A 13,162-nucleotide genomic window follows, 5' to 3' on the forward strand; every position below is an offset into this window, starting at 1 on the left:
GGTTCCATCAGTGGTATTTACCACTTGCTTGTTCCACATCCTTTCTAACCCTTGCTGTTTTTGTCCTCACGAATTTGAGATTTGAGATCCTGAATCACCATTTGGGTGATACCTTATGGTGATTTTCATGCACATTTCCCTGTTATTTCTTAAGTATCTTTTCATGTGTTTATTTGCCACTGGGAGTATCCTTTTAAAGTGCCTGCTCAAGTCTTTTGCCCATTTGCCCTTTGGCTTGTCCGCCAAAGATGATTGGCAGAATGATGATTCGTAGAAGTTCTTTATATATTCTGGATACAAGTCCTTTTTCCGATATATGTTTTATAATATTTTCTGTCATCCCATGGGTTTTCCTTGCAACCTGTTAATGGTATCTTGATATACAAACTTTGCTAATTTTAATGTATTCCAACGTATCATTTTATGATTAGCATACTACGTGTATTAAAAAGCTAAGTCTACTCCACAGTCATGAATATGTTTTGCTACAGTGTCTTCTGAAAGATTTATTATTTTTATTATTCACATTTATATCTGTACTCCATCTGTAATTGATTTTTGTGTTTAGTGGGACGTGAGGCTGAAGAATCATTTTTTCCATATGGATATCCAGTTGGCTCAGTGCCAACAATCAAAAAGGTCATCTTTTCCTCCTGCCTGGCAATGTCACTTTTGGTCACATACCAGGTGACTGCAGAAGTGTGGGTCTGTGTCTAGACTTTATATTCTGATGCATTGATTAATTCATCTAACCATGCACTGCATTGTCATAATTTTATAATCATGATACATATTGCATTTTTAAATTATTTTCTTAACACAAATTCACAGGAAAAGATGCACTGATTCAAATGACAGGGATCCTATTTTGGGAACTGTTAGCATAGTCAAAATGCCCTCAAAAGATTACACATCCCCTGACACTATTATTATTATTATTATTAATTTATTAGTATAATTATTATTTTACTTGTTTCACCTGATTTTGTCCACTTTTAGTTCTAATGCTTAAAAATAATTACACCAAATGCACCCTTCACCACTTAGGCTACTATGTGCAGGGTAATACGTTAGTGATTCTTTCAACAGATCTGCATGTTTGGTTTTCTGTTCCCCATTTTCCATGTTAGGAAACCAAGGTTCTAGACAGTTCCCTGACTCATCCACAGCTGCCCTGATAGTAAGCATCAGAGAGGCACCATCTGCCTTTCTCCAGAGCACTTCCCCCCACCGTAATATTGTATTAATTTGCAATTCTTTAGTTTCAGGTAGATGGAACGGCTTTCTCCTTATGGATGTAGATGTTCTATTCCCTCCTATTCTTCTGTCTTTGATCCTTGTACCTTTTTCAGGAGGAATGACAATTCGTTCTTACAGACTAGGGAAACCTTGCATATTTTATCCCCCACCCCACCTCTGGCCAGGAAAGAACAATTGTAAAGATCCCTTTCACATGGATATGCAACCCATTGGGGGGCTAGTGGTCTAAGGGAACTAGTTAGGCACAAATTTGGAAGATTTGTTGGCATTCTTCACATGTCTGGTGAAGAGAAAGATGTGTGGGTCGGCAGTTTGCAAGGGAAATTGAGAACACGTAGAGAGACAGCTATCCAAATAGCTGAGCATGGGAGTTGCAAAGGCTTCTAGGAGAAGTGGGCTTGAGGTTGGTTGGTTGACCCCAGAAGGAATTCTCAACAGACAGCATTCAAATAGGGAGGGCGAGCGGGGCCACCTTGGAAGTCCAAGGGTCACTGCCCACCCTGGAAACAGGCTTCAAAGGAGCATATGGACTGGTTCTTCGTCTAACATATATATTCTCTTTCTCACACACGCATCCACAAATCTCTCCCTGTCGCTCCCCTACACACTGACATTTGAGATCTCTGCCAATATTCTAAAAGGAATTTTGGCAAAAGAAGGCTCCGGTTCCTTCCGCAGCCTCTGACATATGTGCCTTGTTCTGAGCTGAGCTGTGCGAAGGCAGGAGGATGAAAGTGGGTAGAAGATCAGCAGAGGCGTGTGCCCTCTTTCCAGCTGCTTCATTATATAATTGCCATGGATTTGTATATTTTCCCCAGCAAAATTAATGTCATTTTTAGAAGAAGGTTGTGATGTGTAGCTAAAAAATATAGAAAACATGGTTACTAGATCTGGGAAGAACAATATCTGCAACCAACCCCTGTTCTTGGAGCAGATGTCAAGGGGCTCTTCTCCTTAAACTGAATCATGTGACTCTCAGAACCAGGTTTGTAAACTCTTTGAGCTCCTCCAGCATGTTGGGGGCTGGGGAAAGAAAGCAGCTAAGGGCTCCCATGGTCATCAGGACAGCTCAGCTTCCAGCTTCCTTAGATCTGACGCTGACATCTGTGAGTGAGCGAGGTTAGAAGCTGCAGGTTGCTGGGAGGACAAGAAAGACCAGGGGTGCCTGTGAAACTGGCCTGCTGGCTTGAAGCTCCCAGAATGGAGGGGTTGTTTACACTATTTTATTGGGGTAGCAGAACTAAGCCACTGGCACATCTGTAATTTTTTCTCCCTCTCTCACAGAGTCCTGTGTCCTCAGCACCAGCCATGTCGCTTTACATTTTCTTTCAATGTCAATGAGATAAAGATGTTCCTCCAAGGAAGCAGAAAGAAAAAATGAAGAGCGAGACCAAGTCTGGGCTCAGCCTGGGCTTGATGAAGTTTTGCACTGATTATAGAACTGGGGCTTTTATTTTACTACATATATATTTACAGAAATTGGAAGGAGGGAGTCAAAGTTGTTCAGGTCAGAGCATAAAATTGTGCCACCTGCCTAGAATGTGCCTCCTGCTTTTGCTGAATCAACTTTGGAGCACTAAGGAAATCCCCATTTGGAGAATGTACAATGCTCACGCCTTGGTGCTTTCCCATCCACTAAAGTCCTTAACCCTCACAACCCTGGAAGGCTGACATTACTTCCATTTTACAGTTGAGGAAACAAGCTCAGAGAAGTCTTTCCTTCCTTCGTTCCTTTCTTTCTTTTTTTTCTTTCTTTCCCCTTTCTTCCTTCCTTTCTCCCTCCCTCCCTTCCTTCCTTCTTTTCTTCTTGCTGACAATCATGCAAATAGTAAACAGTGAGGTTAAGATTTCTTCTAGGTCTGTCCAGCTCTAAAACTGATGTACAGTAAAGTTGATTCTGGTCTCAAATACAAGAGTCCTCAGGACGTAGATCCCATTAACCCTGTACACAATGTACGTCTATTTTACAAGCAGCTGTAGGTTCTCAGCAGATTGGTTTTCATGCTGGCTTTCCATATATTCCCATTTTTTACAGAACTTTTAAAATATTTTATTTTATTATTATTATTATTATTTTAGAACTTCTAAAATATTTTAAAGGATTGGTTTTCCAATCATGGATATATAGACAGTCTCAAGATTTCTGGGAGAACTAAAATATTCTTAGCACGCTGGTTCATTTTGACGTGAGTAGTTTAATCTCCTACCTTCACGACAGCAGAGCAATTGGCAATCCATCCCATTGTATGTTTAACCGTGCAGGAGGTCCATTCTGAAAGAGAAGAAACAAGTCAGGTGGCACAATTGTGTGGCAGGCAAAGTTGCCCACTCTGTGCCAGCAGGGGTAATCCCAGGAGTTCCTCCTTCACACCTCCACCCAGATCTGAGATCTGGAATCAAACTTGCCAGAGCTCTGGCTCAACTCTCTCAGTCTTGTCTAATTCACACAAAGTGTCCAGAGAAATCTGCCTCACTTGGCTTTGGCTGCAAATTTTAATAAATGAGTTTCTTAAAATTTGAGTATATCTGAATCCAAACAATTCCTTGACGTTCTGAAGCTGCTGAGTCTGCAATTCCTCAGATGCCTGGACCGTGAAAGGCATGGCAGGAAAGAACATTCCAAATGCACTGGCTACACGGTCTACACCTGATTATGTGTGATGTACAGGAGTCATCAACAGAGGAAGAAGGGGATGGACAACGTTCAGAATGTGAGGACCTGGAGGGCTTCGTAGTGAATTCTCCAATACCTACCATCGAATGGAAGTAGCTAAGCTTTGTTGAAAGTGGATATAAAACCAAAGACTGTAAGTAACTAGCCTGTGGCCACACAAATCAATGCTGGAAGCTGAGAATAGAAACCAGTCTTCTGACCTCTAGTCTGAGACTCTATCCATCATCGCTGTCTCCCTGGAGCTAAAATACACACTTCCCTTTAAAAAACAAATGGAACAGCATGACCCAATGAAATGGAGTCCTGTTGTAACCATTGTCATAGCAACCGGATTCAGAATTCAAGGTACAAACTTTTATTTTGTGGGTTCTTGGAGTGTGGGGGCCACTGGAGAGAGAGTGGTCACCCTGTTTCCAAAGACATAAAGTTGAATTCTTCTATGACATGATTCTTAATGCTGTCATAAAAAGCTCCAGTGATTTGAGTTTTAAAACTTCTAGATGGATAAATATAATTTTCTCTCATAGATTTTTTTTGCTATTTTTTTTAACAAAATAAATTCCAATAATGAAAAGTATCTCCACATAGCTTAGTGAGAATCTTATTTTAATTCTATGGTTATCTTTATAGTGTCAAGGTTTTTTATAAGCTTGATGATTCAATATATAATTAGTACATTTTATAGGATTTCAAATAATCTCTAGCCAAGATGTAATTCTATATATCATCATAATGAATAGGCCAATGTTCTTCATTTTTTTTTTGTTTCTAGGGTTATATGATATGATTGCTTTCAAAAAGAAAATTGTCCTCCAATAGCAGTCTCTAATGCAAGTGCTTTACATGTGAAGAGGATATAGTTATATGCAGCAGAAATTCCCACTGTCCACTCCCCCATCGTCCTAGTTCTTAGAACCCCAATTTCATCCTCATCTCTTTGCTATCAAGCCAAATGACTATGTGGCCATGTCCATCAAAACAAAATGTGGCCGTGCATTTTGGCCAAAGAAATGTAAGTCAAAGTGCTTGTGCAATTTCCAGGAAGTGTCTCTAAATGGAGGAAGGTGACCTTCCTCCTTAGTCTCTGGCTGTGATGGCTGGAGCTCTGGCATTCAGCCAGGATGCTGAGGCTATGGGACATATTCTAGGGATAGCAGAGGTGTGTCTTAAAGACGGGAGAGCAGTCCCAGGCGAGCCCCCGCAGCCTATCTCGGGACTGTTTAAATAAATAAGACAAGTAACATTTCTACTTTGTGTAAACCACTGCCAGTTTGGGCTTTCTGTCCCATGGAGTGGATACATGTAGATACATGTAGTGGCTACCACATGTAAAATGATACTATCATTATTGATTGGATTATTCTGTTAAAAACTAACCTTCCAGGGCTAAAGAAAGGAAATAATCTATCCAGTCTTTTTTCCACCATACTCCTCTCCAACCACATCACAAACAGCACCTGGAGTCCACCTGATGTTCACTCAGGCGTCTCTGCGGCCATTTACTCAGGGAACGGATAAGAGGAGTTTTCAACCCTCTCTGCAGAAAGCAAACAGCCTTAGATGACAAAGACAAATTCCTAATAAACTAGCTGTCCACGAAGTGTGAGGACAGCCAGCTACTTCATCAAGGTGCAATCTCCAGCCTGTGAAGCAATCTTGTCCTTTGTCCTTTGGTACCTTGGTACAATTAATTTATGACCGTTTCTGAGCTCAAGTTCAGAACAACCACAGAAAGGGCCATCTAATGCAAGTGGGTGACAACCTGTGAGCACAGGTCTGGTGCACTTCTCGTCTCCTGGGGGAGATCATTAAGGTCTGGCCTACATCCCCAGACAGCACTGGGAGAGGCCCAGTACTGGTTAACTAGTTTGTTGACCCCTTGCATTTAGGAGTTGACCTTTCTAAAGAAATACATTACCTTTATTAGATAACAAGTTACAAACAGACCTGAATTTTCTGAGCAACTTTATCAGGGAGACTGTCTCAGGCTTCATGCCTGAAAGCAGGTGGGAGAAAGTGAGGCCCAGCTGTGACCTGCGCTCTGGGCAAAGGTGGAGGTGACTGCCCAGAGGTGGATGTTGAAGCACCTCTCTAGGTGCTCTCTGAGTGCAGACCTCACATAAGCAGTTGGCAGCCCTGGCACAGACATGCCACCATCCACCAGACCCGGAAATTCTAATCCACAGCAAATCACAGGATTATTTTTATTGTCAATACAATTCACCTTTCAGATGAGAACATCTAGAGGCAAGTAACCCTTCTGGTGTTTTTTAGTACAATAAGATTGAGCAGAAAATAAGCATTTCTTTTTAATGTGAAAAATTCTCTTATTTCAGAAACAATCTTTTAAGGCAAAAAAAAATTTTATCAACAATACTACTTAAATATATGATCTCTGCATGAACCTCAATATGCATTTTATACAATGTTCTTGATGTTAACTGCTTATGGGGCAAAACATACACTTATATGTGAAGCTATGTCACAAATACCAATATTAACCTCATTTCTTCATATTAACTTTATTAATATAAAACCATAAGCTTAAAATCTTGGCCTTTAACAACTTATATTTCAGGAATAAGGGAATGCTGTTCCAATTTAATGATCAAACTGCTTGGGGTTTATATATGAATGATTATTACTAATTATTCAGATGTATCACAATTGTGGTTTACAGGTTTTCTGGGAAGACATTAATATATTTTCCTTGAAATCCTCGGGTGATATTTTAATTGAGTCTTTTTCTGCTCTTTCTCCTTGTTTTACCTGATTTAGCAAGTGGAGTGCAAGCTCTGTGTGAAACAAGGAGCCCATTGCTGTTGGTACAAAATCTACTGACTCTAGAAATGTTGCCGAATTGTACATTCTTCCAACGAGTTATGTCATAATATCAGTGCATTGCAAATTGATTACGCTTGTTCAGATGCACCTCTAGGGAGCCCACTCACACATCATTTTAAGTGTGTTTGGTTGTTTTCGCTGGTTTATAAATGTTCAGAAGAAAAAGAATCTGGATTTTGTAGAAAGCAGCATTCTAAAATGGAAATTTCTCACCAGGAAGGAAGATTTCTGAACCAGTAAGTTTTGCAGAAGAGGAAAAAGAGTCAATTATCAGTTCAGGTTGAGTAGTCGATGGTGCAAACACATGACCAGCAGGAAGAATTAAGAGGAGCAGGAGAAACCTTAGAATGCACTTGGCATTGAAAGGGACCATATGTTGGCTAATTGAATTTAAATTTTGAAAAAAGAAGAAAGAGACTCAGAATTGGGAGCAATAGGAGCATTAAAATGGTCTGTAGTGTCCTGGGAAAGACGAAAGATGATAGCTAAGTATAAAAATATATATATTTTGATCAAACATCTGATAAGCATTATTTTGTTATACTTTGTTATTAAAGCTTATATATTCCTTTTACCTTGTGCTCTCATTGAACTGTCCCACCTTTACAAGAGCATCTACTTTAATGAATACATATTTTATTTTCTTAATAAAGGGAATTGTGATCCTCTTAAAAGATGAGCCAGGGAAATCGAACTGGCAGTTTGTTCTTCCTATAATTCAACAAAATTAATTGAGCAATATGTAGTTTTATATCTGTGTGTTTGACTGCTGAGTGATTTTCATGAATACTCAATAGTCTTTGTATCACCTTGAGTAACTAATGCAGTGTTTTGCTGCTTTATAAAGATTTGTGAAATGTATCAAATTTTATAGGGAAAAAAAGCACAAGTTCATGTGTAACCTCCTCTCACTTGAGAAGAGACTACTTAGGTTAGGCAGCTCCAATGATGGCTATCCAACATGAGACTAGGGGGGCCTGGCTGGCTCAGGTGGAAGGACAGATGACCCTTGATCTAAGGGTCATGTGTTTGAGCCCCACTTTGGGTATAGAGATTACCAATAAACAAACTTTGTAAAAACTCCATAAAGCAAATCATATTTTTAGTGCTGCAAAGCTTACCTACCCGAGTTTAAAGCCAGGCATCATGATCTATTAGAACTATTAGTTCTATTAGTGTGACTTCAGAAAGTTAAATCTTTCTGGACCTCTTTTTCTTCATTTACAAGCAAAGGATAATTGTAGACACTTGCAATATGGTAAAGATGAGGTACTGGAATCATTGAGAATGACAAGTTTCTACCTGGTAGGTGTGTTTGGGTGCAAAGCCTGATGTTTGGGATTGCCCAAAGGGCAGAGAAGAGGATTTCCTTGCCTTGAGAGAGCTTATGATTTAGTGTGGCAACTGGAAAAGGTACAGGGGTGCCTGAGCGGCTCAGTTGTTTAAGCTTCCAACTCTTGGTTTCAGCACAGGTCATGATCTCAGGATCATGAGATAGGGCTCCGTGTTGGGTTCTGTGCTCATCGCTCATCCAGAGTCTGCTTGAGATTGTCTCTCTCTCCCTCTGCACACATGATCTCTCTTTATCAAATAAATAAATAAGTCTTAAAAAAAAAAGAAAGAAAGGTACAAAAATTATAAGAAAAGATGCCTGACTGTGCAAGGATGACTATGAAGCTGCAGGGAAAGTATGAGAGGTGTTTCAGTGACAGCTTTCTGGAAAACAGAGTATTTCAGCTGGGTTATTTTTTTAAGATCTTATTTTTTTTATTTAAGAGAGAGATAGCAAGAGAGCACACAAGCAGGAGGGAGGAGCAGGCTCTCCACATAGCAGGGAGCCGATGTGGAGCTCAATCCCAGGACACCAGGATCATGACCTGAGCTGAAAGCAGACACTTAACTGAGCCACCCAGGTGCCCCTCAGCTGGGTTTTAAACTGAGATTCAGATTTAAAATCACTATGTGAGTTATACATATCCACAATTCTAAAGTTCAAAATTCTCCAGAAACCATTCTGTTTGTAACTCATGTGACTAACAACAACAACAACAACAACAACAACAACAAAAATGACCTAATGAACTCTTTAGGGAACACTTGACATGAACTGATGTGAGGCTCTTCACCATCTCTATTGCCCCACATTGTGACTATTTCTAGATTTTTCTGCAGAAATATTTGTGTGTTTGGTGATAGGGTGCTGCCCTAGACCCCACTGGTAGCATAGATTGGTTAGGTCTTGCTATCCATGAGCGACTACGAAACCTATGGCTGAAAGCAACAACCACCATTTGTGGTCTCTCTCTCCTCATGAGATCAAGGGTTGATAGGCAAGGCTGGGTAGTTCTTCTGTCCCACCTGGTGTCAGCTCTGAGTTGTGGTCATCTGGAGGCTCACCTGGGCTGAGACTTCTCAGATGGCTCACTCACATGGTTGGCAGTCAAGCCTGAGTTGGGCCCTACTGAAGATGAATCAGGTCTCCACCATGACCTTCTCCATATGATTCATTCAGACTCCTTCAGCAAGGAAGTGGGATTTGGGAAGGGTGAACTCTAAGAAGATTGAAGGAAAGCTGTAGCTTTCCCAGGGTGCAGGCTCAAAGTTTACAACGTCATTTACATTGCCTTCTAGTGGCCCCAACAAGTCACACACCAGCCCAGATTGAAAGACAAGGGAAACCTAGTACCACTCAGTGGGAGAAGTGGCAAAGAGTCTGGCTATTGATAACCTACCACAGGATGTTACGTACTCTGTGGAACAGAGTATGTAAGGCACCACCTTACCTTTGTAATGTATGATACGTCTCCAGCCCAGGAGCTTTGAGTAAGAGCGAGAAGATCTGTATGTCCTCCCACTGTGGGCTTTTAGTCCAGTCTGGTCCACTTGAACATGGAAATACACCAGTGCCATGGCTGGCACCTTCAAATATTTTTCCTAAAAGAATGATGAATGTATGAATGTTTCCTTTTGTGTATGTTAAACTTAATATCCAAATGTACTATCACAAATTTAACTAATTGCAAGGCTATAGTTTCAAAGGTCCTGTATATATTGGAAACTGAAAATATAACCTTAATATTTTCTCTTTTAAATGTATCCAGTGGAATCTAAATTCCTAAGTGATTTGATATCCACCATCGACTATTTTTAAACTATATGAACAAACTCTTCTCTTACCGGAGAACTTTTACATCATTTCTTTTGCTCATTAAATTTGCATTTCCATTATACTTCTCTACAATATAAATATGGGTATGTATTTAAATTTAATTTTCTAAAATATCATGTGATATTTTAAATACCCTGCTCTACAGCTTGAATAATTACTTCTGGATTTAGTTATCATTACAATAATTACCATTGCATAATGGAACAAAAATGAAAATGTCTCACAAATTTTGATAATTATATGAAAGAACATAACATTTTATTGAAAAATGCATCTTTAGTGAGATGGTACTTTTTTCTTCTTTTCCCTTTTTTTCTTTTCTTTTTTCTTTTAGTTCATATGTCTCTGGATGAAAATCACTTATTGCTAAAATAAAAAAACATTCAGTTCCATTTTCCATTTCTGTTTTTCAGTTTTATAAGTTCAAGTGCTTGGAGAATGCATCCACATAAATAGATGGAAATGGAAGAAAATTGTTCCAACAATGTCACTCAATTCTTTCAACTCTTTAAAGCTACCCTTCAGAAATCGTGCTATCATCTATCATCAAAAATTACTTTTAATGTTCTATCAGCTGACAATTTAATTAAGTTCTTTTGCAATTTGGCTGAAAACAGAAAAGATGAAATCTACCTGACTTATTACCAAGTCATTAGTATAGATTTCTTTCTCCATTTCTCACAGCATGCTCTCTGAGCTGGGCACATGGGAAGATGAAGGAATGGTGAGAGGAAGTCTTTTGTTCAGTGACATGGCTTTTCCTCCCTTCTAGGGCTGAGGAACTTGATCTGTTAGGTGAGTGGAAATCACAAGGAGTTGGGAGGATGTAGGTGAGGAATGTGGTGTCTGGTCTGTGAGTCTCTGTCCCACACTAGGAAAATCAGCTTAATGTTTATGCTTTAGTAAATAGAGCACTTCTGGGAGAATAGCCCCTTAGTTGACTAATAAGAACAGAGCATTTGGATATATTGGAGAGAAGGGTACAGAATCAATTAATGCAATTTATTTCCCTTTGAAAAATTCTTAACAAATTTACACTAGAAGTTGCAGGTAACTAAATTAAATATTTTACACTAGCAGAAATATGAAATGAGTCTTCATAGCTGGCATCTAGTAGAAGAGTAGTTAAGTGTTTCTGAATGAATGAATGAGATAACTGAAAATTATCTGGATTCTTTCTGTGTGAATAATTTGCTGAAGTCATCAGATTTAATATTTTAATGCTATCTGAAAGAAGGAGTGTGTGATTTGCAAGATATTGTTTGCCTTCAACCCCAAATCATGAGTATAGACTGACACTCTCTGAGTCCAGTGATATTAGATGAATTTTAGTTAGCGAGTGTTACCCAACAGTGTTTTGAGAACTATAATACAAATTTTGTGTGTAGAAAGATAGAGTCAGATTGTTAATAATTCAGTGCTGTAGGGAGATGTTGCCTCTTGAATTTTGAAATAGAATTGACATAACATTGATATAAAAAGACCAATATGTTTAAATATATGAGAAGAAAACTTTCAAAATGTATTATCCTACAAGGTGATCGTGGCAGAAAAAGCTGGCTCTGAACCCAAAATGGTGCTGTCTTCCACAAGTTGATGCTTTCTGTAGGTAGTTGCCCAACTTAGAACATTTTCCAGATCAATTTTATACTTAGGTCTGGCCTTGAACCAGTTCTTTTCAATGAAGTATGAGTGGAAGTAATGTGTATCACTTCTTAGCTAGGGTATTTAGAGGCAGATGAGCCTTCTCTACTGTCTTCTTGCCCTTTTTCTGGTTGGAAAAAGAATACTTTGAGCTATCATAGCACCCAGTTATGGTGGCCCCACAAGATGGAAGATGTTAAGGTCTTTGAATCACAAGTTGGAAAAAATTGCCTACCAAACCAGGAATTTGCATTGGATTATTATATGAACAAGAAAAAATTCCATTATATTAAACAACCAAATGTTGGGTTTATTTGTTACAGCAGCTAATATTGCCCTAATAAAACAGACGTATAGATTGACTATATAACCACTTAAGTAAATTAATGCATGGTAGGTTTATATTTTATATTTAAGAGAATATAATATGTTTATGTTTAAGGAAACACTAGGTACCTGTGTGCTTAAATCTTTCCTATCAACTTAAGGGAATTAAAACATGCCTGTTTACTATTAGGACTCCATTCATACATGCTAACTTTCCAAACACCTGCAATTAAAAATGTTGAACTTGCAAGAGGAAACTATGGACTTTATCACATTATGAATAATTATTTGGAAAATGTCATTCCAGCATGCCTCCAAAAAAAAGTGCCAAGCAGCAGCATGTCACATTACTAAAATGATTAAGAGTTAGCAGCAAAGTCAGAGTGGTGGTATTGAATGAGACGGGAACGGTTGGTTGTTCTGGCTGTGGCATCTGTTAATTGCACTGGGTCGTGCTGCCACTGGCAAACACATCAGCATCTACAATTGGCAGTGGAAGAGGCTGACTGGCCGGAGCCCACCACCCATCCGTCTTCATTCAGCCTTCCTTCCCAAAGGCCAAGGTTATTGATGCTTTAACAAGCACACTGACAGCCTTTATCAAACTTCTGTTTAGAGTCCACTGATCACAGGAGGGCAGCAGTTCTCCCTGCAATTTATACAAATGGCTTTGAATGTGTTAGTTTTAATGATGATTTTTTTTTTTAAGAGAACCTGTTGAAGTCTTCATATTTTTATTTGGTACAAAAAGAGAAGAATAGAACAAAGAATACCAGTCCATCAAATTCTCTCTGAAACTAACTTGTACTAAATAGGAGAGAAGTCAAATAGCATTTGAACCAGTTGCAGGTAGACACTCCATTCTAAATTGGCAGATAATTCAGCTAACGGAACTTCTGAAGTTTGCTTCACCCTTGAAAAGTCAGTTTTGATTACTCCCCGAGAAAATCACATGCAGCATACATTTGAGTTATATAGAGTGCAAGCGAGTTCTAATTACTATGATACCCCGAAATTCAAAACCATTACAAATTCTTATAACATCTGATTACAGTCAAACAATAGGAAGGCAGGCAACAACTTTAACTCAGCCCAAATTTCAGTCTGTAATCTGGATGTTGTGTTTACATGCTGCTAACCTTTCATCTCTCAGATTTTTTAAACTTTAATTGATGTAAACCTTTGACCATATTGACCTGATGCTTCACAGGCTTCCCTCTCCTTCTGTGAATAATCAACTACAC

Source organism: Canis lupus, chromosome 31 (assembly GCF_048164855.1).
Source record: "Canis lupus baileyi chromosome 31, mCanLup2.hap1, whole genome shotgun sequence".
Taxonomy (NCBI): domain Eukaryota; kingdom Metazoa; phylum Chordata; class Mammalia; order Carnivora; family Canidae; genus Canis; species Canis lupus.